This window comes from Silurus meridionalis, chromosome 16 (assembly GCF_014805685.1).
Source record: "Silurus meridionalis isolate SWU-2019-XX chromosome 16, ASM1480568v1, whole genome shotgun sequence".
Classification (NCBI taxonomy): Eukaryota; Metazoa; Chordata; class Actinopteri; order Siluriformes; family Siluridae; genus Silurus; species Silurus meridionalis.
In genome coordinates, this window is record NC_060899.1 from 14,331,086 (window position 1) to 14,351,347 (window position 20,262).

At 37.6% G+C, this 20,262-nt stretch overlaps 1 protein-coding gene across 1 annotated transcript in view; it reads left to right on the plus strand.

Annotated features, from left to right (window-relative positions):
• The window catches only part of vdra (vitamin D receptor a), a 56,684-nt gene that overhangs the window by 17,306 nt on the left and 19,116 nt on the right, over positions 1–20,262 (plus strand). The gene's annotated exons all lie outside the window — the stretch shown is intronic.

Consider the following 20,262-nt stretch of genomic DNA (forward strand, 5'->3'; position numbering starts at 1 on the left):
ATTAATACACTTGTTTTCCCTTTATGGCATTTCACAGATGTACTCATCCAGATCCACTTGAATTCTTTTTTAAAAACTGAGATGCTGATGGTTACCTCACTTAAGGGCCTATGACTGGCATATGGCCATTGCTGGGATTTGAGCTCTTTTCAACTGCTTGATCAATGGTCCACCATGGTAACCATTGAACTACCACTTCCCTGCAGATTTAATGCAAAATGTACTTATACAGAGATCTGTATAAGGTGTTTATTTAACATTTATAGAAGGGGTCTCGAGTGTCAGCACTTTCTAACAGCACTTGGTTTTCTACCAAGATGGAGTTTGCTGCTTTGTGCCTTTTTAGTCGCCTGAAAAGGTGACTTAGGTTAATATGAAAATTAACTGACTGTCACTGCTTTAAGATCTCAAGGTCAAGATCTTCCACTTTAAACGATGTAAATGCTGGAACAGGTTTGGATCTTTTACTTCAAGTGAAGAGAAATTCACTGCATCCAAGGCATTGTGTGCCTTCTTTTTGCTAACAGTTTGAGGAGTCAGTCATATGTCTCAATACTTATGTCTAAATAATGTATATTTATATGCATATTTAGTCAGAGGGAGAGTAAAATGACTCGCTGCTTTAACACAATTTTTAATATAAAAACGTATAAAGTATAAACGCATAAAAACATCGACTTAATCTTTTCCAACTTGCTGTGGAATTCATTCATACGTTAGCTCAGGCTTTAGCACGCAACCTTGTCGTTGATTTTCTTTTGTATAGCAGCATGTCCTGTAGTGGTTTACCGTTCGCTTGACTTGAAACCAGATTGCATCAGTTCTTAACGAAGAAAACGAAGAGGAAGAAATTTTCCAGCCATTGTACAAGAAAAGCTCTTTATATGTGGTCATACTATTTAAATAAATATCCAAATGAATAAATAAATACATAAAAATATTCCAGGCATGAAATCTGCTCATCTGGACTAGCAATTTGTCCACCCCTGTGTTTGGAACATAATGGACAAGCTGCATAACTGAGCCTCGTTCTTGCGTGGGCAGGACCGATGAGCTACGCCATGAATGTCGTCCCAGCCCTGTCGGAAATACATAATCACCATGATCACGCTTGTAATGTAAAACAGTAGGCTTGTATAGAACATCTTAACCATGCCGTGTGTTATACACAGATCTGACCATTACACATTGCAAATGATATGTACCAAAAAAAACGTTGCTGCCTCTGACCTTGTTATGAAGTAAACGTTCCTGTTCTAGCATGTTTGATGCAATATTCTCCACACAATAATAAACAAATGCTGCTTTCCGAACCGGACTTGTATAAACACTGTGGCTTTAAGCTGCTTTTGTAGTCAGTGATTGATTAACTCGTCGATTTAGCATTAGCATTATGCCGAGTGGAGGGGCATTTGAACAAGAGACTTGCAGCGGGACTCGACGCAGACCAGTGCGGCTGAAGAAAGAAACGTAACCAACTTTTCGTTTCCAGCTTTGCGACATCTATATTAGCATTAACAAAACCTCTGGGTTGTAATTGCTGTTGCTAAAAGAAAACCTGAGAGATGAGAAGCTGTCTAAAGGTTTTGTCAATTAGTCGATTTGGGTAATTGGTGTAACTTCTCTGGCTTTTTGTGTGTGTGTGTGTGTGTGTGTGTGTGTGTGTGTGTGTGTGTGGACATTCAAGTGGGTTGTCCGCCGTTTGCTTTTAGGCAAGAGCTAACAATTTGGACAATAATTAGACATCTGTTTGTAATCGAGCTGATGCTCAGGCCTTGCGTCTCTTTCCACAAGTTTGTGGAACAAAAAAATGGGGGGAAAATAGTGCACAGCCAGATATTACAGGCTAGCAAGCTAGTTACTTATACTGTAGTTTATCTATCTGACAATATTTTTTAAAATGCAAATGCTTTGCTGCACGATTTGCGAAAAGAAGTATTAGCTTAGTACAGTCACAAAAGCAAGAGTGATTATGGTTAATTCCTTCCAAGCTGTGTATTTGTTCACTAGCATTTGTACATACCAAATTTTTTAGATTATGTTTAATTGTTTGATTGTTGAAGACACACACATTAGGTTTAATTAACGCTCTATAATTTTGATTTAATGCTAGTTTGCATTTGAAAATGTTTAAATATCGCTAAACATTTATTGCAGTAAATACTGTATATTAATATATAAATATAATATATGTATATATGTATGAGTGTGTGTGTGTGTATATATATATATATATATATATATATATATATATATATATATATATATATATATATATATATATATATATAAAGTCTATTCATTTGCTTTTTTTTAAAGTAGTTAAAAGGACAGCAACGTTAATCCCAACTGGTTTCAGTAAGGTTGAGGTCAGAGCTCTATAGCTGGAGATCTTCCACTCCAGAATTGTCATGCTGGAATGGGTTTGGGTCTCCTAGTTCAAGTAATGCTTTCATGCTTTCAGTTTCATGCTACAGCATCCAAAGATGTCCTATACAATTGTATGTTTCCAGCTGTGTGGTAATAGTTTGAAGAACCACATATGGCTGGCAAAGTCAGGTGTCTTTATAGTATATAAATTATATTTTGGTCTCTATAGTGTATAAATTACTAGAATGATTACTAAGTACAAAATTGGTATAATTTGGTATACGTGTGTGTGTGTGTGTGTGTGTGTGTGTGTGTGTGTGTGTGTGTGTGTGTGTGTTTAGATTAATATATTCACTACTGAGCCCCTTAGACACTGTTCAAAATACACAAAAAGGCACATCATTGTATTTCCATAATGTTTGTAAAACAATGCTGTGGAGAAAAGACAAAAAAAAATCCCCAGTGAAGTCACACATTCGGCTTGTTATTTTCCAGAAGTGTTTCTTGGCTCGCGTCGACATTGTCAGAATCTCGGCGAGTGTGTCGAGCACACCCTATTGGAAGCTTGCGGATTGTATCCGGCGCTCTCATCTCACAGTTTTCACCTTTGACCTTGATTTCTTTTTGCGCCATCAGATCTGTTCTACTCGGTATCTGTAGCGGCAGCTCTGCAGCGCTGTCTCTGTTTCTCACACACAAACATGCATACAAGTGTACTCCAAGTTCTGCAGCCCAGTGGAAAATGATCAATTAGCGTGGGCTGAATTGGCACGGTTGTCATAACGACGGAGAAAACAGTAAGCATCTCGTGGAAAAAAAGCAACAGCACTGAGGCAAAATTGCATCTGTTGTGTAAACACTCAGCGGATCCTGAAGTTCGTAATTAGCCGGAAGAGGACACAACTTGCTACGTTCGATACTTTTGTAGTAAACAGCCTGGTTCCGGGTAATGAGACCATCTTTGGCATAAAAAAAAAAAAGCTGTCCAGCACATGTGCATCAAGAAGTAAAACATTGTAAAGTGTCAAACGCTTATATGAGTCTAGTGACCTTGGCTTGAACCAGCACTGTGCCCCACTGTTTGCGTTCGCCTCGTTTTCGGTGGAGTGGCCGTTTTACTAGCTGCACTAATAGGCCCCCGGGTGAAGCTGTGTTCACTTCAGTGGACTAAGTTGTTGATTTTGGCCATGAACTCAGGGTTTCTCTGTCTTGCTCGTGTGGTGTTAATTGGTCGAAAAAGAGCTCTTAGGTTTAAGCTTAGCTCTTGAGTTTGATCTTCGTGCCAGGCTGCGATTAGCCAATGAGCTCAACACTAGCATTTTTTTTTTTTTTTCTTCTGATGGGTAAAATCATTTACAATCGTCCTGTCGTGCCACACAACTATCACGATGGACTATAATATGATCATTAATTTCTGTCAGATGTCTGTGTGTCCTTCAGTCAGCAATTTCGCAGGACAGAGTTTATATTTTGTGGTTTCTCAATAATAAGACATAACGTGGCTTTTTGTGCTATTAACTTATTAAAAGAAAGAAAAACAACATTCTGTAACAGCCTCTGTGTTTTTCCAAACTCAAGCCCCGGAATGGGTTTACAAAAAAAAACTTCTCTCTTGAAATCTCTTTCGGATTGTACCACAATGTTTCAGCTATAAGGAAGTGCAATTTTAGCGATACTTAGCTCAAAAAAAAAATATTTAGGACTTAAAACCAGTTGCTAAAAAATTTAAAATTAAATGTAATTCTCAATGGTCTTAAAAAGGTCCTAAATTTGATTTTGTGAAACCCGCAGAAACTGTACATGGGTTGGAGTGAAAGATCTCCTGCTATAGACTTTACTAACACCCTTTTAGAGGAATGAGCTCGAATCTCCACAAAATCTATTGGAACATCTTCCCAGAAGTGTGCTAGTTTTTATAACAGCAAACGGAGACTCAATGTGGAATGGGATGGTCAAAAAGCACATAGAAATGTTATGTTCTGGTGTTCACAAACGTTTGTTTATATAGTTTATACTCTTTCCAGCCAAAGTATTTAATCCGGAGGTGTTTAATCTGTCTACTGTTGAACCAGTATCTCTATGTATTTATTGATAGATATTTCAAAGCAGTTCGAGAAGCCAATCTGTATAAGGCTGGCTGCCAAATTCCGCAAATGTAAATGTGGTTACGTCGGAATTCTGGGAAATCGACATGGCATTCCGAGTACAGTGGATTGTAGATGCTGGGCTCTGTAACTGTACCTCAGTAGTCTAAAAGTCTTGAACGAATCTTTCTTTCATAGAAACTAATCCCAGTGCTTGAAAATTGTATACAAATGTAAAAAAAAAAAAGTCTCAATTTCCACATTCAGATGTTTTTTACTGGACATAGGGGAAACCCCTTTAGCAGAGTGACATGTATAGAGGCCTGTTGACGGTCTGTTTCACTTGCAGCAAACATATTTTGAGCTTTTCAGACGAAGCAAGGACGAGATGACGGAGGTTTTTCTTGTTTATACTGGTTGTCTATACTGGTCTTTCATTTACCCCGGTGTCTCATGAAACTGAATGTGTGTATGTGTAGCATCGGCTTGAAAGGGAACACCGTTTCATGAGTGCTTTAGTTTTTTTTTTTTTTTTTTTACAGTCGAGACAACGGATACGCCAGGACATGGCCTACACAGGGGTAACGAGAAGAAAAATAGCATGATGTTCTGTCAGTTTTATGTCGGTTTCTGTTCTCTTTACGGTGAATTTTGAGCACCTAATGAAAAGTTATAATATTTAATAAACTGGAAGTTGTAATCTGCTGGTCCAGGGTGCTCAGACAAGTAGCTCAAAGTCTCAAGGGCTCATATTTTTTCACTATAATTCAAAATAACAGGGTTTACATTCATAACATGGTATTGATAAAAGGCTTCGGACATCTTTTTGTACGTAAAAGCAAAAAATGAAATTTCTGAATTATAGCGTTGAGTCAGCATGTACATAATGGTCCACTTTTTTCGATAAGGAAAAAACCTCTTGTGAACATATTTCCCTGTCAACCTACAAATGAAATACGAGAACCTAGAACATGTCTTCTGCTCATCGAGGATTCCAAGACTAGTGCTAGTGGCTAGTTCACCATTACTTTTGAATGTAAAGTGGTAAAGCTAGTCACGTGGTTACTTGGATCTACAGCTGTTATTTATAAACTACTAAAATAACTCCTTGCTTTATTTGCGCTGTTCGACCCACGCCGTAATTGATGACTTCAATGTTTGTCTGTGTGACACGCTGTTAGGTGAAGCGCATGCCTTCTTGCATGCAGACACACACAGCTAGCATGTAAAGCAGCTCGCAGCTACGCCGATATAAGGTTGAATAATGAAGCATTCAGGCTCGGATTGGCATCAAGTCGTGGCAGTTCAGCTAAAAGGATCTATATATGCGTTTTTCTCACATGCGGCTGGTCAGGTCCTGAAGGTACGGTTTTTTAGCGTTGTTCGAAGAAAAAGTGGACTTCTAAATAGGTATAAATATGCTGAGTCGTAATAAAGAGAAACGGTTCCAAGATGGATGGAAAGGAAGATGGAAGGAAGAGAATATTGCTCGATTTGTCTAGTGACTAGATGGCAAGAAAGTGCACACACACACACACACACACACACACACACACACACACACACACACACACACACACACACAACCCCATTATTCGTTTTATAATGAAATCTTTATCATTTAGACTATTTTCAATATATTGAAGTATTTGTATTTATCCTTTTACTTACATTAAAACAACCTCTCTCTCTCTCTCTCTCTCTCTCTCTATCTATCTATCTATCTATCTATCTATCTATCTATCTATCTATCTATCTATCTATCTATCTATCTATCTATCTATCTATCTATTTATCTATCTGTCCCGTTCTGTCCGTCTCTTTCTTTTTTTTTGTCTCTCTCTCATTCACTTTGTCTTTTTCAGTCCTTGACACTGTTTCTTTCTTTTTCTCTCAGTCTGTTTTATCCCTCTTATTTTCGTTTCTCTTGTCAGTCTCTTTGCCTGTCTTTCTCTTTTTCTTTGTCAGTTTCTCTTTCTTACTTTTCTCACTGTCTGTCTGTCTCTCTATCTTTCTGTTTGTCTGTCTGTCTGTTTGTCTCTCTATTACTCTCTAACTGTCTGTCTGTCTCTCTCTTTCTCTTTGTTTCTCTGTCTGTCTGTCTGTCTCTCTCTCTCTCACTCTGCCTTAAGTGCCCGTAAAACAAAAACATCTCCATATCAATAATTTACTACATTTTGTTTAAACATTACATTTAATTATGCAATTAAATATATTATTATCAAATTATTATTTATTGATTCTAGCTTTTAAAAGCTACAGTTTTATTCTTTCAAAGCCATTAGTTTTGTGTCTCAGGTGTAACGTCAGGTATGAAAGTAGGAAAGTAAACACAGATAGAGGTATCGGGATACCAGATCCACAAGTTTCATGTAAGAGAGTGTATTCTGATGTAATAACGCCTGACCTTTGGCACATTTGCCTTCTGTGCCTGGGGGAAAAAACGTGACAGCAGTTTAAAGTCAGTGTTGGTTTGCTCTTAGGTAATAGATGTAAGGCTCAGGTTAACCTCTGATAATGCTGATAATGAATAAGCTATTTTGTTTTAAATGTGTGTGTGTGTGTGTGTGTGTGTGTGTGTGTGTATATATATATATATATATATATATATATATATATATATATATATATATAGAGAGAGAGAGAGAGAGAGAGAGAGAGAGAGAGAGAGAGAGAGAGAGCACAAAATTATAATTTTTAAGGTTTTTACTGGAGGCACGTTAGCTGCACATATTTTTTTAATATATACTGATTGTTTTATGTTCTATTTAAATTTAAAATCCCACTTTTGTATTTGTGAATATTACTTGCTATGAGTGCTTTACAGCAAGAATGCATTAGTGCCAAGTGACTTTATTGTTGTTTCAACCATATACACTAGGGTTAGGATCAGGGTTGGCCCTCCATTACCAGGCCTTCTCTGCTGGCCAGAATCACTGACTTCGTATATTTTTGTCCACGAATATGTATTAAATTATTCCTAATATTACAGTCTCTCCATTTCATAACGTTTCTCTCAGGTGTGTTGCATTGGGAGTTTCTATCAAATCAGATTTCAGCCGTCACATCATGTATTGCTGTAAGTCCAGCACTGTATGTGGTGCAGCTGTGGCTCCAGTGAAAGAAGACACATCAATTGTGTTCATTGGGTTTCTCTATAATACTGATGGCTTCTTTAGCGGAGGTGTATATATACACATACACACATTTCCACATGTAGGGCACATCCATACCGACTCACTTTCCTGATTCAGCATTCAATATTGAAACAGTATTCGGCATGAAAGGGAACTGACTCGCATTTTCCTAACGTGTGGTTGTTTACAACGTATCTTTCGAGGCAACATCTGGAATTTTGAATATAATATAAAAGATGTGAAAAATCCCCTATATTACTCAAAGCTTTCTGTTTAACTTCACACATATATATTATTTATCCTCCTGTGTCTTACCTACAATCCTACCTGCTGCCTTAACTGCTCCAGACAATTTATTTTATTTTTGACCACCCCATTTCCATACCATGTGGTCATATTGAAGAACACAATGCTCTCAACAAGAGTTCTATACACCATTTCTAAAACGGGATTACTTACAGGAAGGAATGAGGTGACGAGATGCGACTGTTAACATGTAGAAATGATCCGATCAACAGGTAAAGCCCAAAACAAAGATGTATTCAAATGAAGTTGGGATGCAGATAAACATGCAATGTTATTGTTGAAACATCACAGAAATACACACAGCACAGGCAGAGTTACACACACACACACACACACACAGTAGCTTTTCTTCCTGAATGGCTTTTAGCTGCTCCTCAAATTCAATTTGCAATTCCAAAATGAAAAGCTAATTAATTATACATTTGAAACGCGATCACCACACAAGTGATTCTACGCAAGTGCGCTGCTTGAAGGAGAATGTGTGAAGTTTTCACTGTATAACCAGGTCTAAAATATCTTGGTATTACTTCGCAAAAGTAAAAAAAACAAAAGCTATACAAGCTATTTCTTTCCTTTTGCACTGTCAGTTTTTAGCATGTTGTCGCTATGAAGTGAAAGAGAAACTCTGAAAATCGTAACTAGCATGACAAGGTGATTAGCAGAAAAAGAGATTGTTGTGTTGTGTATATGTTGTGTCTGATTTGTAGTTTTTCTGTTGTGTGCAAGAAGTCTTAAAGTCTAATTTGTAAATGTTTTGGTGAAGTCTTGTATGGGAATTTTGATCAGGTAAAAACGCCAGTGATCAGGTAACCATTATAGAATCAGCCATTAACTAAACACTCTGTGGTGTAAGGCTGTCAGGGAGAATTCAGAAGTCCACTTGTATTTGTGACGGCAAAATTAGTCACAAATTCTTGCGTTTTATTAAAAAAGATTTATGTTTGTGTGCTCAGTCTTCCTACATGCAGTGTATATTAAACCATCAGCATATTTATAAGCTTATGAAAGGCCAAAAGCTGTAGTTTGGACTTGTAGTTAGGTAAGCACATTTTCTCGATTCTTATAACGACAGTTTGACTCTATTCGCATATGTTATACAGTACAATGTGCAAAAATAAAACTATAAACATGTGTATATATAAACATATCGTATTACTGAATACCTGAGGAAGGTGAAATCAAAGTGCTAACATCTTAAAGCTTAAATACTCGGAGGTCAATGGTATCTGCCCTCTTCCGCATACATGAGTACACTATCGACTAGTGTTAATTTGAGTGACAGGAGAGAAAGACAGAGCAGTGTTTTCTCTTACACCCAGAGGAAGAGTGGTTAATTTTGCTCTTTGCGGCCTGACACAGAACAGTTCGGCCATCTGCTCTGCAATCCTACTCACATCAACCTCCATGAAGGGGTTGTTAATGAATGCCATATAGGGCTCAAATTTTGCGAAATCGTTGTTTCTGGATTGTCCTCAAACTCCTGGCCAAGTTTACACAGCGGCTCGCAATCCTTCCGTACATCCAACACACCAGCTGCCTGTGCGTGACCTTCGGATTTTTGCATTTTTTTGGGTTTTTTTTTATATTTCATTTCAGCTTTCTCTGCCATGTCTGTCATCAATGCACGATCAAGAAGCCAACTCGGTTCGCACAATAGAGCAGTGTCTTCTGTCCTTGATTCTAGGACGGCCTTGATTTCATTACGCGAGGAAAGAAAGCGCAGTATCTTTGCACTTCTTAGCCATCTGATTCCAGGGTGGAGAAAAACCGTCATCCTACTCGTACTATAGCAAAACATTTGATTCTTTTACGGTACTTTTCCTCGAACGATCAATTCAGTGACATTTTATTTGTATAGTGCTTTTAATAATAGATATGATCGCAAAGCAGCTTTATAGATTAGATACATTGATTATGACATGCCCTTAGGGGCACTTTGGGAGAGCTGTGGATTGAACCCATGACCTTCCAAATGCCTTAACCACTGAGCTATTCCTTATTAAATAAGTCCCACTTGGTTTTCCCCTAATGAGCGAGCCAGAGGCAACAGTGGTGAAGAAACTTTGAGAGGAACCAGACTAATAAGGAAACCTGCAACAGAGGTCTTCTTTTGCTTTGTGAGGCCACGTTAAACGACTACACTCATGGCCGCTCTGGTGCTCTTCGACTGTTTTAATGAAAAGGGTCGCTGCCTTCGAAGTGTTTTCAAGTCCTTCAGATTGTCCTCCTGCAGCTCGCTCCCCACAGGAATGCAAAGTCGCTGTGAACTGTAACAAAATGCCGCTCAGTGTTCAATTTTTTCCGAATGAGATGCAGATGATGCGCAGACACACACTTTTCATTGTTATTTCCATTCTTCATGGAAATAGTGCGTTTGCTGCCTTTTTCTTGGCGCAAACAAACTTCTTCATTCATGGGGATTCGATCATTCGATTGCCAACACCGTCAGTTTGGCAGAATTTGGCAGCTCTCGATTTTGACTGAAATACGACTTTGCGAGTAATCGCTTTGCTGTTGTTTTTTTTATTCGATTAAAATCAGGGTGGTTTTATTTCTTTTTTTTTTTTAATGAACTAATTATTATTAGCTTTCTTGTAAAAACAATGCATCCTAAGTAAATGTTTACTGTGCTGCGGTAGGGCAGTTATCAAATCTGAGTTTATTGATTTATTTCTCTATTTATTACTATATTGCTATATTATGAACTCCGGCTTCCGCCACACACACACACACACACACACACACACACACACAAAAAAGTTTGCCTAATTGTGAATTTATTTTTTGCAATTCCGACTTTATTACTGCAACTTCTGCTCCCGCTTTAATGTTACAATGCAACACGTGTTTACAGAGCAGACAGGGACTAATACTATTTTAATACAACATCTGTGTCTGTGCCTGATTGGCTAAAAAAAGTGTAAGAAATAAAGTCAGAATTGGAAAAGATTAAGATGGAATTGTGAGAAATAAATAAATTGTGGGAGACAAAAAGTCAGAATTGCGAGACAAATAGTCGGATTTGCTGGAAATAAACTGGGAATTGTGAGAAATGAAGTCGGAATTGCAAGAAATAAAATCGTAAGAAAAAAGTGCCGGAAACGGACTTTCATACTATATGTATTTATTCATTTAATTCTTCAGTGATTCGCCAAAGATGACACTGATTATAAATGAAAAAATGGCGCAATGCACTTTTTATGCATTTATATACAGGTAATGTTGTGGAACAGCTGTGTAACAAATTCTCACTAACCATAAAACAGCTGTGAAGTCGATGAACAAAGAAATCATCATCGGAACAATTTATTTTTACTATAGAAACGCTAACATGTAATAACCGTAATATTTCATAGGCTTAAACATGTGGTTGTGCCTGAGGCCAGAACTACGCCGAGCCGCTGTTATAGAAAACTGAATCAACACCTTCTGACCAATTGGAATTGAGAATTCAGCAGACGTGAATCACCCTGGTGTAATTCGATTGCATGACTTATACTTGCGTTATGTCTTTATTCTCCCGAACTCTTGAACACATCTGGAATATTGATGCCTGGTCAATCATTCCCACAGGGAAAAAAGCCGCACAGAATTCCCCAAGTTCCAAAGTGTGTGTGTACAACGCTAGCTCCGAGTTGATTTTTAAGCTCTGGGAGTCTAAAGTTTCAAGTTGTTATCCATCGTTAAGAATCATTAAAGAACTTCCTGCCGATCGTCTGAATGATGAGTGTTTACGCCGACTCGGGACGTTTTGCCGGACAGTGTCACCGCAGTTAGCGGGAAAAGTACACCAGGACAGCAAAATGACTTCTTCTGTCGGTTCTGTGTAGAATCCTTCAGAAGTGTGACTCGGTATCAGAACAGAACACTATATGGACAAAAGTATTGAGACACCTGACCTTTTCAGCCATATGTGCTTTTTTATTGAACTGTGACCACAAAGTTGTAGGCACACAATTGTGTAGGACGTCTTTAGATGCTGTAGCGTGAAATTTTGCCTTCACTTGATCTTGGAGATGGACACCTGCTCCAGCATGACAATATGCACAAACCAGATCCGTAAAGATCTGCTTTATCTGGGTTGGAGTAAAAGATCTTGAATGGTCTGTGATAGCGCTCTGACCCTGAACACCTTTGGAATGGAAACAGCAAACAAACAAAGCAGCTGGTCAGAAATAAGTGAATATAAATTATACATTTATTCATTCAAAAGTATCTAAAATATTATTCAGGGTTTTTTCAGGTCTTGAAAAAATGAATACAAAATTGAAAAATCAAAATTTCAGTCCTTAAAAAGTCTTAAAATCACTGTTCTAGGTCTTAATCTTAAAAAGGTCTCGATTTATTGATGTCCAATCAGCTTTTTGTTATTGGCGCGAATTTCTCTTGGATTGTACCACAGACGTAAAGTAGATTTTTGTATCATTTTTTAGCTATTGGGAAGTGTAAGTTTAGCGATACTTGGGTCGAATAAAATTTATTCTCTAACAACGTGTGTGTGTGTGTGTGTGTGTGTGTGTGTGTGTGTGTGTGTGTTTCTGATGTCATGATATAAGTCTTAAATATTATTCTTAATGGTCTTTAAAAGGTCTTTATTTTAAATCTTAAATTCGACTACCTGCAGAAACTCTGATTATTAGATAGTATGAAAAATGTATTCATTATAATATATTATTTTTTTATTTCCCAGTAGCTGCTTAAAGGATGGTTGGGGATCTAATAAAAATAATTGTTCATATATTTCTACGACGCGAGATATTCTTTCTGTACACAATCCCGAAAGGATTTTCCATCCAGATGCTTTGATCCATTAATCGATCCTGACATTTATTTTTACAGCTCGCAGCCAGTCGACCGATCTGCGCTTCTTGATCTGATTTGCATTTCCTCACACCATATTTCCCCCTTTTTCTGTTTCCATGTCTTTACGAGGTAACAGCTACAAGCTTCATGTCATCTTTAATAGTTTTGTAATAAACAAGCAGGTTCTTCCAGCAGCGTCCAAAGATTCCACACAGAATCCGGTGCGTAGTAACAGTACAGCATCACGTGTTAAGAGCGAAACGTGCAGGAAGACTCATTTTTCTCTCCCTGCTCTGGATGGAGGGCCCCCTCATACCACTTTCAACCGCAAAGCAGCTTTCTTTCTTTTTTTTTTCTTCTCCCCCTTTCCCTACTTTTTTGTCTGGCTGCCAGCTACTCGACGGCCCTGTTTTATTTCCCGCCAGCGCCGAAGAACAAGGTCCAAAGTTCAGAGTTGTTGTGTGCAGATCTGGGGCATTTGGAAACGCTCCCCCCTCTCCGCTTCTCACAGGTAGTCTAGATGGTCCCCCTCAACCCCCACTCTTCCCAGGCTTTTCTGGCCTTACTGTTATTTGGGTTACGGCGCTGCTCCGAGGTGGCTCGCTACCACGAGGGCTATAGAAAAAGATTAGATTTATGAGGAAAACACAATTTTCGAGTAATAGTATAAGTCAGGTTGTGCCCAGAGCTGCGTTTGAACTCAAATCGGCCTGCTTTAAAATAACTACATATTTTATATGATTGTAAACTCGTACAGTCGAGCAGGGTGAGGGGAAACGGTCTGGCTCAGGAATCCAGCTTGATACTGATGGGAATTTTTCTTTCTGGATGGAGGTTTCATTTATTTATGAGTCACTTTCCCTCCCGTGGAAATAGTGTTTAGGTGTTGTCTCACAGACCCCGAAACATGATCACTTGTTGTTTTAACACAGAGTAGCTGTGTGATCCGTTACTGATAAAAACACAGTGTCACAATGTCACAGTGTTTGTAATGTTATTACAATACAGAAACACACACACACACAAACATGCCTACACGCGAAACAAAGTATTTATTTATTTATTTTTGCCGTACCCACAGCCTTTCCTGCTAGTTATTCTTTCTTTCAGCTACTTTCAGCTTCAAGGACAACGTAACAGATACTGATGTGTGGTGAATTTGTTTTAATAGTTGTATAATATTTAAATAAGATGATATTCTCATATTTCTGATATGCAAATGCTGCTTACATATGTAACATTCTGTCAATTCTATTTACATCATTATATTATTATTGTTATCATTAATAAAGAATATTGTACAATTTTTAACTATAGTTGAATAATATAAATGTGGATTGTTCTTAGTTTCTTTTATTCTTTTATTTTAGTTTCTTTCATGTTTTTTTAAAATAAATTCAAAACTATTTAAATATTATATATATATATATATATATATATATATATATATATATATATATATATACTTTTCACTATTCAACTTACTTAAAAATATTTTTGTTTTATTTTTAAATAGAAAATTATTCTACTTATTTTATTTTAATTCTAACCCTATGTATTTATTTATTTGTTTATTAGTTTGTTCGTTTATTCCATTATAAAAATAAAAAAAAATTCATTCTCAAATCTAAGCAAAAGCAGCACCACTATCTTAATAAATTTAAATTTCACTAAATTTGTATGAGCATGAAACGTCGATAGTTTTAGAATATGAGTATTCTACTGAGAAAATCTGACATGTATAAAAAAAAAAAAAAAAGAAAGGGTAAAAAACCTTTGAATGACGAACACCTCATGGATTTATCAATACATCGGTCGGGTTGTTGGTTTTATTTATACGGCATGAAAACCCCGACTCTCTGGCTCGCTGAATTGTAATTATACGGCGATCGAATTAATAAATGCATGGTTTTTCCGGAAAATGGTTCGGAAAGCAGGCGCGTGGCATATTTAAAGCACCTCATTAAAATAGCGAGTTCTGTCCCCAGGTCGTCTTTTACCACAAAGTAACCACGGTGCATTCCGAGCACAGGCATTAAACTGAAACCGGACACGGCGACGGATTAGCCTAGCTATTCATTTTGAGGTCATTTTCGGCCTCGACACCGAAACGTCTTGACCTGGGATACGGGAATGATGGTCTTAACAGAAGGATCATCTGTGCCATGTGGCGCAGAAGGAAAGATAACATGGGTCTAGTGCTTTTCATTTGTCCACTCGCCCTTTCCTTTTGAATGTCCCATTCCACATTGAGTCCCCATTTGCTCTTATGATAACCACCACTTACTTGGAAGATGTTCCAAGTGTGCTTGTGGAGGTTTTTGTCAGATTCCTTCAAAAGTCAGGTTCCGATGTAGGTGAGGTGAGGAGGCCTGGGGTCATCATGTTCAATCATGGTTCAATAGGGTTGGGGTCAAGGTCAGAGCTCTATAACATGAGATCCCCTATATAAACTTTTTCTTCATGGAGCTAGCTTTCTGCACAGCTGCTTTGACATGCTGGAACTCTCCTAGTTCAATTAAAGGGAGAATTTCATGCTGTTGGGCAGCGTGTGACATGAAAGGATAGATGATGCGGCTCTAGTACATTTTTGTTGCTCACTCAGGCTTTTCTTTGCGTCCTCGGTTCGGGTTCCTGCCGCCTGCCGAACGACACGCTAGTGCTCGATTGCCTCGGCACGATATGGCGATTAAACAAAAGCCCTGGTGGTGACACTTGACTCAGTTTATGCTGCACCAGCAGCTGGTCTTCTACCTGTTTTGCATTCCAACAGTTTCGACTGTAAATATAATCCTGCTTCTTATCGCTTATCTGTGTGTGGGATTATGGGTAAACAAAACACTGACCTGGGAACACAATGAAACCGATTAGGTTTCTACCCTTCGTTTTAATCTCGTGTAAACTTTGGTGGAACCCAAAAAAAAATGGATTACATTTGATTTTTAGATACATTTTCTATAACAGCAGGTCTGAGGCGCATAGTTTCCATAATAGCATTCATTGTGACTGATATGGTGACGTTTTCCGTAAAGAGACATAGAAGTCTCAGAAGGAGTCTCCGGTGCCTTTTTAGAAACGCAACATGGCTTGATTACATGACAACTTGAAGACGGCAAAGAAAGACAGAGCAACGTGTGGGGTTTGTAAAGTACTTCCTTTATAAAGCACTTACACAAAACTACAAAGGAAGTGCTGCGGTTAATCATCCCGTATTGTTCCCACGAGCGCGTGTTGCCGCCGTCTTTGTTTCGCTGACTTTGTGCTTGCGCCAGGAAAAGAATTTTATCATAGGAGGAGAAACATAGACAGTTGGCGGACATGGCGAGATTTGGATTTCGGATTGTGGTTCAACCTTTTTCATTAAAATTTCTTTTAGCAAATGCATAGCGATGTGGTTGAGCCGTATACTGATACCTATCAAGCATAGAACATGACTGTTTATATGTAAAGGGTCTAAGCAGCAGTCACAGGATCAGCATGGTGAAATTTAGCCTTAACGACTTACTACCTAAATAATTAGTTACACTATACTGACAAAGTATTGGGACACCTCACTTTTCCATCTATATTTGGTTCTTCCACAAACTGTTACCACACATTTGTATAGGACATCTTTTGATGTGCTTGCTGTTCGAGTCTGACAGTGTCCACGTGCACGAAAGCCACTTCCATGAAGATATGCTTTACATGGGTTGAACTGGAGAATCTCCTAAATACGATGAATGTGAGTGAATGCTGACTGCATCCCAGGCCTCCTGACCTCACCTACATCATTACCTGACTTTACTAACACCATTAAGCACACTCCAAAATCTAGTGGAACATCTTCTCAGAAGATTATAACTACTAATGGAAATAAACTGTGGAAAGGGATGTTCAAAAAGCATGCTTTGGTGTCCACATGCTTTTGTGTATATAGAGACCATCTACTAACTTGACCAGCCAATTAATCAAATCAAATAAAAAAAACTGTCACATACAAATAAAAATAAAAAATATAAACTATATAAAATATATGAAAATGTAAAAAAAATTATGTATATACATAAATGCATATGTTATATATTGACAGTAACAAATTAAAGTGATTTAGTGATTGTCCTTAAAGTGTCCATGTGCAGTGTGGTGTGGTATAAAGTGGCACTGTGCTGTGAGAGGTCCAGAGGTCCGGTACTAGATCCTAGTAATTAATTTAAATAAACCATTAAATTCATTTTAAGTAAAATACACAATTAAATTTCTACCTTTTATATTATATGTATTCAGTTTAAATCCAACAGATAAACAGTGAACATATATATTCACTGTGTAATTTCACTGAAATATATAATATATTATAATCTAAAGCCTTCATTAAAGTAAAATTTCATTCAAAAATTTACATAAACAACCAAAATATATATTAAAAATGTTATTCATTTGTTTCAAGTCAGATCTTTTTTTATATATTTGTTTAATTTACACTGATTTTAATGTTTGTCGAATGAACTACAATTTGTTTATTGTTTGTTAATTTAGTCATTTATTCTTAATTATTTGTTTGTTTTTATTTGTTTATTACAAATTTATGCAAGTCACATTTTCATGTTGTTAAACGAATATGTTGAGGAATTGCCCGTGGAATTGTTTGTGTACTAAATCATTACTGTTACTTGTTTTTAGAAAAAATAGATTTTTTGCTTGTATAAAGAACTGAAAAAAACAATTGGATATTTATTTATAGATTTATATGAACAACTCAAATGTATATTTGTAAGTCAGATAAACCTTTCAGAATGATATTCACAATTTAGATAAACAATTCAAAACGTATGCTTGCGCTCTATATAAATGACTGATATTTACATGTAGAAGTTTATATATTACTCATGCCAGATACACTTGAAGTGTCATTTCAGTAGTGCTGATAAGTGAATCAAACGACAGGAGCCCAGTTCCCTGTTCGTAATGTTCACTTCACTGAAGCTGTTTCTGAAATTCCACTCCATGAGAAGAGCTTGTAAAAGCATGAGTGTGGTTTAAGGCTACAGGAATAATACTGTTGTGGGGTTTTTTGAGGCGGTTGTGTCATGTGATCGGTGGTTAGTCGCTCAGCATGACTCCACTTAGCTCTATACGTTTCGAAACGTCGGGGTGCTGAAAAACAGGCCAACTCTGGCTGCGCTGACACAGAATCAGTCGGCCTGCAGTGATGTTGGAAGCGCTGGTGTTTGTTGGCCCGTAGCCGTGGGCCCTGCTCCTGCATTCCAGCCCATTCCAGAGCTGCATACCACCGGTTATGTAACAGTCACGTGACTTGAGGGAGGAAAGAAAAAAAAATGGCTTTGAAAAAAGGGGAAGTCTCCTGGCCTGGTCGAGATTCCTGCCAAAACCACTGTTTTGCTTCTCGAATTTCTGCCAGTGTATCTGATTACAGAGCTGTATAAACAAAATCCACAAATCCACCTTGCACACAACGTCGTATAGTAACATTCGGCTGGTTTGAAACGTTTGGCAGAGGCACATCAAACAGCAGCACGCTATCAGCGGTCCATATTTGCTTTATTCTGTCTGTCATGGCTTGTTCTGATAAATCAATAAATCATATTTGGTGAATTTGTCAGATATAAAAAAAAAAGGCTGTGTACTTCTATTTACACAAAAAATAAACACGCAGCGCTGACAGCACAGCTGGAATTTCCAGATGTTTCAATTAATGAATTAATGTGTTTCTTTGTTTATTTGCTCATTTATTTATTCAAAGAAGGACCCTAGAATTTATAGAGTTTTATTTACAACAACAAGAACCGACCACTGCGGACTGGAATATTCCAGATGTTATTAGTAATTATTTATTTATCTTCGAAGAAAACGGACTGGAGAGGAATTTACGCAGTTTTGTTTACGCAAAAAGAAAGAAAGAAAAATAAGCAACACTGATGGCACAGCTGGATATTTCCAGATGTTTTATTTGTTTGTTTATTTATTTATTTACTTGATTAATTACATATCGGAGAATAATTGGTATACTTATATTGTGCACAGAAATAACCAAGCACCACTGACCACACAAATGGAATTTATCCAGATGTTTTTTTTATTAATTATGGATGGATTTATTTATTTATTTACTCCTCTGTTTGTTTTCTCTGGGTTATTTTTTAGTTAAGTTGCTTTTAATTGGGCAGACAGTTGTTAGTATTTAAAAGAATTTTTCTGCAGATTTTGAATAAACAAAGACATTTTTTTAATTATGTTCCTTTAATGTTTTGTTTGTGTTTCAGCTTTGAATATATCATTGTGTATTTGCTTTCAGTCTTTGTTTTGGAGCTTGTCTATCAGTAAAATAGAGGCACTCTCTGGACTTTACCAGTCAAATGTGCATATGTGTGTGTGTGTGTGCGTGTTTGTGCGCATGTGTAAATGTGCAAATGCATGAGTGTGTTCCAGCTTCGCTGTGTGAGCTCTTCTAACCTTGCAGTGTGGAAAACAGGCTGGTGGCTTCCAGGAAGCTGCGGCCGCTTTGGCGCGACCCCCTTCCATTACTGCAGCTGGTGCCGTCGGTCTCGGCATCACTCTTCGTGGAAATCATGCCTTTAATGACTGAGGCTTACACTCGCATTCCAGATCTCCTTATTTACTCTATTACGCTGCTGGTGTATCGCTCGCTTACATTAATTATTCCTTGTTGTAGTTGGGTTTTTTATTTTCCCCTAACACTCTGAGCGCTGATGACAGATGTTTATTCATGCACATAAGGTGCACACGGGGTATCAGTGGTACTGCATATTAAAGGTGGAACTGTCTCTTTAGCACTTGTTTAAATGCATGTGTACATAATGTGCTGCTGATGCCTTGGGTGAACGAGAACACGGGGTCGATTTGCGTTACCCGGGGAGAGTAAACAACAAGCTTTAGGATAGATTCAAATATAGAGTATTGAGAAGCATAGGGTTGAATGAAGTATAAAGTGCTGTGGAATCGAATAGAGGAGAATATATAGTATAGAGTGTCATGGGATAGAATAGAGTAGAATGTAGAGTAGATCCTGGTATGGGATTGAATAGAGTGGAATATAGAGTATAGAGTAGAATGGTATAGAATAGAGTCAAATATAGTGCAGAGAGTAGGATAAGAAAGAATTGAGTATAATATAGAGTGCCATGGGGTAAAATAAAGATCTATCTGTCTGTCTGTCTGTCTGTCTGTCTGTCTGTCTGTCTGTCTGTCTGTCTGTCTGTCAGTGTAGAGTATAGAGTGAAGTGTCATGGGATAGAATATAGTAGAATATAGAGTATAGAGTGGTATAGGATAGGCTAGATGAGAATATGAGTGTCATTGGATAGAATAGAGACAAAATTTGAGTACAGAATAGAATAGAATAGAATAGAATAGAATAGAATAGAATAGAATAGAAGGTGCGGATGCTGTAGCCCTGATTAACAGCTGATCTTGCACAGTAATACAGTTACCACTAATCTGACTCATTCCTTTCTTCCCCCCACTTCCTCTTCCCCTTCCTTTTCTTCCCTGTGCCTTTTTCTGGACTTTGATTCGACAGTCCCTTTTTTGGTCGAAAAAAA